General features: G+C 52.2%; 1 pseudogene; it reads right to left on the reverse strand.

Moving 5' to 3' along the window:
* Positions 1 to 1,462: 1,462 nt before the first annotated feature.
* LOC119312624 lies at positions 1,463 to 10,123 on the reverse strand (annotated as a pseudogene).

A 10,123-nucleotide genomic window follows, 5' to 3' on the forward strand; every position in this document is an offset into this window, starting at 1 on the left:
TAACTTCCATTCGGAAAGAAAAAATATTAATCCTCATTACTAGCCTGCCTCTCAGAATTAGCAAGAACAGAACATTCTTCAAACAGTAGAAATTTCAAATGTTTCATTGCAGCTGATGCAACACGTAGACAATAAATGTTTCTCAAATGATCACTGACTTGCAAAAACTACATCTAAGAGGCATATAATGCTAGCTGATCAATTAAGTAAGGCAAAATATAATAATTTAATATGAGTTTTGCTTAAGAAGTACTACTACATTTACGCGTGACATCCAAAATGGTTTCGCAAATACGACTGCCGTCAGTAATTAGAGCAAACAATGAAAGGTTTGCTGAGCACGGCAAAAATTGCAGTCGGATATACAAGGTGATGGATGGAGTAGCTGCAAAAACAGCCCTCCGTTTCTAAATATAAATCTTTTTAGAGATTTCAACTGAGACTACATACGGATGTATATAGACATAGTTTAGAGTGTAGATTCACTCATTGTGCTCCATATGTAGTCCATATTGGAATCTCTAAAAATATTTATATTTAGAAACGGAGGGAGTAGAAAACAATGGATGAGTATCGCACTGCGGAGAGCCACTGATGATCCATCAGTTATTATGTTCTAATGCCAAGAACACCTAGTGACCAGATCAAATAATGAGTATACAATTCAGCAGATAAGTATTCACCATTGAGCGAACATGAACGGGGAGTAGTAACACCTTGTTAGGGCGTCCCATGCATATCTTAGCAGTTTCAGAATTTCTATCTAGCTGCTATCAAATTTCATTCACGGATGGTGAATCATCTGCTGCAAGTCTCTTTGGAGAAGGTTCGTAGGAGATCGACTCATCTTTAGCTCGTTTCATGTCTCTGCCAACAATCTCAAAGTCGGTTACGCTACTTCCACTTGGTGCTGCCGTAGACATAGTTGGGGAATGGAAGCTGTTGTTTGATCGTGCCATCTGTGAAGAAGTCAAAGATGCAGTTCTTGCCATAGTATTGTTAACACTCTGCTCATGACTTGCCTGTGAGACCACCCTCTTCATAATATTATCTATGCCGTCGCTTGGGGTTGACATTGCTTGCTTCAGTTCTTCAAGCTGAACCAAAACAATTAAGAGAGATGTTATTGTTCCTTACAAAATGTCTTCTTCGTTCATAGAGCACAACATTCATGAGCAGAACCAAACTGGTAGCATGAATAAAATTAAGTTTGTTCACCTTCTTCTGGAATCGAGGCAACATTCTAGCAAGGTAAGATATCTCCTCTTCCAGAGTCGACTTTCCTGAGTGTCCTTTAGCAGCAGGTGCTATAAGGTATTTATCAGCCAACAAAGCTTCCTTGGCAATTTTCAGATAATGTATACGCGACTTGCATAATGAAATAGCCTTTGCACAATATGGGATTGCATCCCCAACCATGGATGCTAACTCAAAGGCCAAACATATGCGGACGTTTCTAGAACTGAATTAAGGTAATCAACAAAGGAAGAATTGAACTCAAAGACCTAATCATAACAAAACAGCACTATCCACCTAACATTTTTTTTCTGGTGATCACAGTCCTACTCCAAATCTACACTAACATGTGGATTCAAAAGCAGGTGAAGGCACCTGTGCAAGATTTGGGTCAACTCAGATTATTTGAAACCACACTATTATGCTGATTTGTTCTACTACTATACAGCAGAGTTGCTGACACTCTTATCACCACAAAGAGGATACAGATCGACAATTCGAAAATGGTCAGGCCTAACCAAATGTTCCAAGATCGCTAAAGCTTCGAAGTAGTAACCGATTGAGCTGTCTCTGTCCTCTACAAAAGTGAAAATCAAATGTGAGGCCTTGAATGACCATTCACCAGCCTAACACATGGTAACTGAGATAGCTGAGATTACCTCTTGTCATGGAGATTTCAGCTAGAGCAATCAATATATTAACCTTCTCCATTGTCTTCTCTGGACTCTTGGCAACTATGACCCTTGCAGTATTCAACATTTTCCAGGCCAAATCCAAATCACAATCATCTCCATCGCCTGTCATGTTCCCATCCGTCTGACCTTTGCCACGCAAGTTTGCCCCTAACCAGCAACAACTATATCAGCACGTGCCATTGAAGGAAGAAAAACATTTTTTTCCTTTAGAAAATGGAAGAGTTTTATTATTCCGGGCCTCTGAATCGAGGATGCACACAGCCCAAGAGGAAACAAACAGCAATGAGATGCACACAAATGCGTACAAGATCCAACTCACTTAGTATACTGTGATCATATAATATTAGTGAAAACATTCCAAGTCCCAAACTATTAGTACTTTGCATTGGCATGGGCAAATTACTGATAAGAAGTTTATTAGGTATACTCTTCATTAGGCATGAACAGACAATGAGAACTTATTGCAACCAGTAGTATTATCAATTAGATACTACAGTACATAGATTTAAAAAGGATAATAATGCCTTTCAGTGTATATGAGTGTCTAGGGCAGTAGCAGTGCCATGTTAAAGTTGTGGGGTCAACTAATCCTGCAGTTTTCTCTAAGAGACCATTCCATAAACCTGAAGAACAATGCAAAATACAGTGATATATTTCAACCTATAGTGGTGAAAGTGATATAAATGATAAAGCATACCTTCTTCAGAATCATCTTTGTTGGTTGTAGGTGTGATTGATTCTTCATTTGGTGCACGCTTTGAAACATTACCTGAACGATTGGCTGCCTCCCGAGCTTTGCATAACAATGCACCTCCATAACGGTAAAACGTGCTAGCACACCCAGGAGCAAGGCCTCCATAATGTCGAACCCTACGTGACAACAACAACAATGCATAAATTTGCCGATGCATCATCGTTAACATTATAGCATAAACATGTACTCTGAAGTGGACAAAACCATTTTATGACACAAGGTGTAACTATGTTCTGTTGACTGTCTTTTATAGTTACTAGTGCTTGCACAGATTATGAAGTACAAATCTGAGGAAGAGGATCCATATAAATGAACTGCACAGTGATCAAAAAGGATAATACCTATCCCTCAAGCACTTGGACTTTGATTTAATTCTCATCGCATTACAGACATCACAACAAAATATGATAATACCTATCCCAGGTGGTGTTGTCAGGTCATATTGGCTAACTAGATTCACTAACCCCTCAAAGACCAACACCCACACCATTGTGCTCACTGTCAAATACATGAAACCAAAACACCACCCTTGGTAACCACATTAACATAGAGCATGTTAAATCCTACTAAGGTAGCTATAAATGTCAGAACTCAAAAGGCTCTGAGCCACACATGAAAAGAACAATGAACTAACTGGAAGTTTTCTTTCCCACAAACTATCCATATGTTACGCTACAGCAGCATGCCTAGCTAGGAGAACAAGTGGAGTTTGGGAGTAGAATCCTAACCTGATCTCAAGAGCATGTCTGAAGCAGTCAGCCGCGTGGGTAAAGTCCTTCTCATTGATAGCCTTGCACCCCTTATCAAACAGCAATTGCGCCAATTCTAGTGATTTCTTCTCCCACACCCCTTGCTGACCACCCCTTTTCAGTAGGTTCAGCCGCGGCGCTGGGTCCTGGTGTTCACCCCCGGGCACTTGGAGCCTAGAATGTGGAGTGTAGAAGCTGACAACTGGAATCAAATTACAGAAGCCATGATTATGGCACACCCTTTTCGCCTGCTCCGACTGCAGCTCGATCATGAAGAGACTACCAACAGTTTTCACGAAAATAGCATTTGCTCCCTCCGCAAAGCCCAACACTGGAACAAGTGTGCATGGATCGATGTCCAGGTCGACGATCCGGCTCAGCACCCATCGTGCATTAGTGCCATCACTCGCCTCCCTTTTCCACAATATGAGCTGAAAATCAATGGCTTCGGCAACCCCCAGCCCACCGTCCTCCGCCAGCATGAGGTTAAATCTGTGGTTGTCACTGCCGTAATCGTCAGGTGGTGGGCGGAACGCAGCCAGTTCACCACTGCCCAAATTGTACTCCAGGATCATCCCACCGTCGGACAGGAAGTAGAGCAGAGACCTCCCAACCAGCACGCTGGAATGATGCTCAAAGTCCATGGCGAACTCGTGTTCCCTCGAGTTCAGCTGGCCCCACTGTAACGCCCCGATCTGGTTGAGGGGGGACCAGAGTAGGCTGGATCGGATCGAGAGAGAGGGAGGGGGAGAAGCTTGGAGAAGGGGATGAGCAGAGGAGAGGGTAGGTGAGGGAATTAGTTCATTTCTTTCAGCATACTGATACACGCCCCTGTCCAAGGCTTAAGTACCCACGCACGCCAACTGGCCCGGGCCCTATGCGGCAACAGGTGGGACCACACACGCTTACACTTGGCATGCCAACTGGCAGTCACACGGTGGTATGCAGCACCGGGGTGACATTCTCCCCGCCTTGAGAAACGGCCCCTTCTTCGGAGTTACTGTCTTCCCAGATTGGTGACTGTGGATAGCGACGTCGAAGAACTTCATAGTCTTCCCAGGTTGTCGACGGAGGAGTTGTGTTCCATGCCACCTGCACCTGAACCACTGGTGCGTCTCCTCTCTTCATCATCCTCCGATCCAAAATCTGAACTGGGTTAGAGTCCACTGCTGATAAGTCGACGGTCGCAGGCAGTTCGGAGAACACTGGTGTATAATTGGGTGTGAACGGCTTCAGCTGGGACACATGGAACACAGGGTGAATGCGACTGTCGGGCGGCAGCTCCAGCTTGTATGCCGAGGGACCAATTTTGGCGCTGATGGTGAATGGTCCGAAGAACTTGAACGCCAGCTTGGCGCACGGGCGGCTGGCCACCGATTTCTGCACATAGGGTTGCAGTTTCAGCAGTACTTGCTCCCCAACCTGAAAGACACGCTCAGTGCGATTTCTGTCTGCAAACTTTTTGTACTTCTGTTGCGCCCGAGTCAACTGTGCCTGCAAGTTTTCCTTGTGCAGTGCCCAATCCCACTGCTCCCCTTCCGGCAATGATGCTTGTGTTGCCGGCCATGTTGCCATGCTGCCCTCGTTGGCATCCACCCCATACAGAGCCTTGAACGGAGAGCAACCCAGAGAAGAGTGGAAAGAGGAGTTGTACCAGAATTCTGCAGAGGGCAGCCAGCGACACCATTGCGTGGGAGTGTCGTGAACAGCGCAGCGCAAGTACATCTCCATGCACTGGTTCACGCGCTCGCTTTGTCCGTCCGTCTGGGGGTGATAGGCAGTGGAGTAGAGGAGCTTGGTGCCCGCGCTGGCTAGCAGTTCCCGCCAAAGCACGCTGGTGAACACTTTGTCGCGGTCGGAGACGATGGAGGAGGGGATGCCGTGCAGCTTGACGATGTTGTCCCAGAACACTCTTGCCACTCGTGTCGCCGTGAATGGGTGTCGCAGGGGCACAAAGTGTGCAAGCTTGGTGAAGCGGTCGACAACCACCATGATCGTGTCATACCCTTCGGACTTGGGCAAGCCCTCGATGAAGTCCATTGTCAGATCACGCCACGGGGCTGTAGGAATGGGCAGGGGTGCCAACTTGCCCGCTGGTTTATGCAATTCATGCTTCGCCTGTTGACAAATCTGGCACTGCCGCACATAATCTTCAACATCATGTTTCAAACCCTTCCACTCAAACAGCTTCTTGACTCGGTGGTAAGTTGCTGTCGAGCCAGAATGGCCCCCCACGGCACTGTCATGCAGAGCGCTGATCAGTTTGGTGCGCAGGGCTGTGTTTGCGCCGATCCACAGCCGCCCGCGACGGTGAATGACTCCACGGTACAGCTCGTACTCCTCGTTGTCCGGACTGTGCAGCGCGAGCTGCTGAATCTTTTCCTGGGCATCTGGATCCGTGGCATACGAATTGGCCACTTCCTGAATCCATGTTGGCTGGCAGAGGGACAGAGCATTTGCGCTGTAGTGACTGCCCACGCGAGAGAGAGCATCCGCCGCGCTGTTGTCGACGCCCTTCTTGTACTGGAACTTGAATTGGAGGCCGACCAATTTGGACATGGCGCGGCGCTGGACATCGGTCACCAGATGCTGGTCCCCAAGCGTGCATAAGCTTTTGTGGTCCGTGACAATGGTGAACGGCCCGCGTTGCAGGTAAGAGCGCCATTTGTCCACGGCCATCATGACGGCCAAGAACTCTTTCTCGTAGGTGGAGAGCTTCTGGTTCTTCACGCCCAACGCCTTGTTGTAGTATGCGATGGGGTGACCGTCTTGGACGAGCACGGCACCGATGCCGGTGTCGCAGGCGTCGGTTTCGATGGAGAATGGCTTGTCGAAGTCGGGAAGGGCGAGCACCGGCGTGGTCACCATCGCCTTCTTGAGCGTGTCGAACGCGAGCTGCGCCGACTCGGGCCATGCAAAGCCTTTCTTGGTGAGCTGCTGGGTTAGCGGCTTGGCAATGATCCCGTAGTGGGGGACGAACTTGCGGTAATAGCCGGTGAGCCCCAGACAGCCACGGAGCTCGGTGGCGTTGGTTGGAGTAGGCCACTGCGCCATGGCGTCTGTCTTCTCAGAATCAGTCGCGACGCCCTGCTTGGAGATGACGTGACCCAGATAATCAATGTGATCTTGCGCGAACGAGCACTTGGACATCTTGGCATATAGCTGGTGCTCGCGGAGCAAGTTGAGGACGATGCGGAGATGTTCCAAGTGGTCCTCGAGTGTCTCACTGAAAACAAGGATGTCGTCAAGAAAAATGATGACAAACTTATGGGTATACTTGGCGAAGATAGCGTTCATCAGGCATTGGAACGTGGCCGGAGCATTTGTCAACCCGAATGGCATGACTCTGAATTGGAAATGGCCGTGGTGAGTTTTGAATGCTGCCTTGTGTTCATCCTGTTCGCGCATGCGAATTTGATGGTAGCCTGCGCGCAGGTCAAGCTTGGAGAAGAAAGCCGCTCCGGCAAGTTCATCGAGTAGCTCGTCGACGACGGGCAAGGGGAACTTGTTCTTCACGGTCACGTCATTGAGACGCTTGTAATCCACGCAGAATCGCCAGGTGCCATCCTTCTTCTTCACAAGCAAAACTGGCTCCGCGTATGGACTGACCGAGTGCGTGATCACACCGGCGTCGAGCATTTCTTTGACCTGCCGCTCAATCTCGTCCTTTTGCAATGGAGAGTAGCGGTAGGGCCGTGTGTTTGTTGGCTGGGCTCCATCTTCCAATGTGACCGCGTGATCATACTGCCTGTGAGGAGGCAAGCCGGTGGGTGCGGTGAACACGTCGCTGAATTCTTCCAGGAGATCGTTGATGGGCGTCTGCGAGGGCTTGCGTGGTCTTGGTTTGGGGGGCTGCATCTCGACCATGGCCATTGCCCAGATATCATTGCCGGCGATCAACTTGCATAGTTCTGCCGGTTGCACCGCTGCGAGAGTGGGTGTCGACTTTGGACGAACACCTTGTAGCTTGACTGTCTCGCCCTCGTGCAGGAAGGAGATGAATTTCTCCTGCCAGTGGCAAGTCATTGGGCTGTTCTTCTCCAACCAGTCCATGCCTAGGATTCCATCGTATGCGCCTGTGTCGAGCTCGTACATCGGCGTCGAGAACGTGTGGCCCTGCATCCACCACTGGAGCTCCGAAACTTGGCGCGAGCAGGTTAGTCGGTCGCCGTTGGCCACCCGCACATCCAATGTGGCGATCTCTTGCGTTGTCGCCCCAACGCGCTCGACGAACGACTTGTTGACGAAGCTGTGGGTGCTCCCAGAGTCCAGTAGAAGGAGCATAACTTGGTTGCCCACAAGCGAGCGGAGACGGATTGTGCTTGGCGCCTCCGAGCCATCCAGGGCGTGCGCTGATATTGTGCAACACTCTGGAGGGGGTGCTTCTTGTTGGGGTGCATCGAGCAGGTCGAGTGCGTGCACGGTGTCGTCGGTGAGCAGCTCCCCGTATGCGCCCACTTGGATGGTGAGGAGCTGGGCCTGCGTGTTGCAGCGGTGATCACGAGTGTACCGGTCTCCGCACTTGAAGCAGAGTCCGTTGGCGCGCCAGAACTCCTTGAGTTGTCGTTCGCGGGCGTAGTCGTCGGGCTGTTGGCGGGGCGTGGCCGGCGGCCGGGCGGGCACAAGTGGTGGTGGGCGGCCCTGCGGCTGCGGCCGTGGACGCGCCCTGGGCGTGTTCAGCTCCTCCTCTTGAATGCGTGCGAGAATGGACGCACGCGTGATGCTGTTGGGCGCCTGCAGCCGAACTGCTGCGCGCAACTCGTCCTTGAGGCCCAGCAAAAATTGAGTGATGAAGAATTTGTTGCTGAGAGATGGGTCGAGTGCCAGGAGATGATACATGTATGTATCGAACTCCTTGCGATACTCGCTGACCGTGCCAATCTGACGGAGCTGCAACAATTTGTGCATCTCCATCTCAAATTCGTCGACCCCGAACTCCTCTTGAATCGCAGCGCAGAACGCATTCCAACCGAGGCCGCCATGTGTTTGGCGAAATGCCTGAAGCCAGTGAGCCGCTTGCCCTTCAATGTATAGTGTCGCCGTGGTCACCCAACTCGCGGGCGGTACATGGTAGAGGTCGAAATACGCCCGACAGCGGTCGAGCCAGAGGTAAGGCGCGCTGCCATCAAAGCGAGGGAAGTCGTGCTTCGGCGGCTTGACGTAGTGGTCACCGTGGTGCTGCTGCTGGTGGTGCGCCTCGCCGATCTGGTGGTACTGCTGGTGCTGGGATTGGACGCCGGGTTGTGGTGCTGTGGCCAACAGGGGCGGGCGCTGGTCTGAGAGGCGCGGAGACGGCGGCGGCCCATGTTGGTGCTGTGGCGCCGGGGCCTGGGGCCGCGGAGGTGGTGGTGGTGGTGGATGGAGCACGGTCGGGGAGTGCGATTCCGACGGTGAGGGCGATCTCTCCAGCGCCTTGCGAGTCTCGTCGACATCCGCCTGCGTGAGATCGACTTGCTTGGCGAGGGAGCGCAGATCTTGCGAGACTTGGGTGTTGAAGGCGATCTGCGCCTCGAGCCGCTTGTCGCTGTCGACCTTCTGTTCGTCAAGGCGCGCGAGAATCGTCTCCATCATGGCCTTGAGGCTGGTGGTGTTGTCGTCCATGGCCGCCAGCAACTGCCGGGTTTAGACGGAGGGCTTGGACGGTGCCGTCTCGCACCCCTGCTAGATCGAACCCCGCCGGGGATTTTTGCGTGATCTCGCCGGAGCAAGTCACACCCGAGGCGGTGGATGTTACCGATCCAAATCAGGAGGCAGCAGCGAAAAAAAATTTGGGGCAGGATCGGAGGCTCTGATTACCAATTGTAACGCCCCGATCTGGTTGAGGGGGGACCAGAGTAGGCTGGATCGGATCGAGAGAGAGGGAGGGGGAGAAGCTTGGAGAAGGGGATGAGCAGAGGAGAGGGTAGGTGAGGGAATTAGTTCATTTCTTTCAGCATACTGATACACGCCCCTGTCCAAGGCTTAAGTACCCACGCACGCCAACTGGCCCGGGCCCTATGCGGCAACAGGTGGGACCACACACGCTTACACTTGGCATGCCAACTGGCAGTCACACGGTGGTATGCAGCACCGGGGTGACACCCACGTGCCAGTCTCCGACGAGTACAAGCACGCCGATGTGACAACGTCTGCGTTGGGCGAGATGTCGAGGGTGAAGACGAAGACCACGCCGAAGGGCCCCCCCGCACAGTCGCGGTGGCCGCACCCGTCGGCTGCGCAGAACACGGCCGCGGTCGGCCACGCGCACCTGAACGCCGAGGGCACCGGTATGTGCTGACGGGCGCCCGTGATTGGCTCCCACAGGAGGAGTTCCTGAGTTTCTTGGCGGCTGTCGGAGAGGAAGAGGGCGCGGCCGTGGCGGCAGTCGAGGGGCGCCAGAACCGGCGGTCTGGAGCGGCGAGGGAGAAGGGCGAGGCGGTGGTGGGGACGAAGTCTGGGATGCGCTCGTCTTTCCAGTTGTGGAGGAAGCCGAGCACTGGGGGCGCCCGGTGGCGGTGGAGCCCGATGTAGCGGCGGCGGAAGTGGGGATGGGTGACGGCGCTCCTCCAGGCCTTGCAGACGAGGGAGGCGCGGAAGAGGCAGCCTGGGTCGTCGGGCGGGAGGCGGAGGAGGATCTCTTCGACGACGTCGTCCGGGAGCGCCGGCGGCGGCGGCGGCGGTGCTGCCATGGTGGGTTTGGGTGCGGGTGG

The sequence above is a fragment of the Triticum dicoccoides genome, chromosome 5B, assembly GCF_002162155.2.
Source record: "Triticum dicoccoides isolate Atlit2015 ecotype Zavitan chromosome 5B, WEW_v2.0, whole genome shotgun sequence".
In the NCBI taxonomy this organism is placed as follows: Eukaryota; Viridiplantae; Streptophyta; class Magnoliopsida; order Poales; family Poaceae; genus Triticum; species Triticum dicoccoides.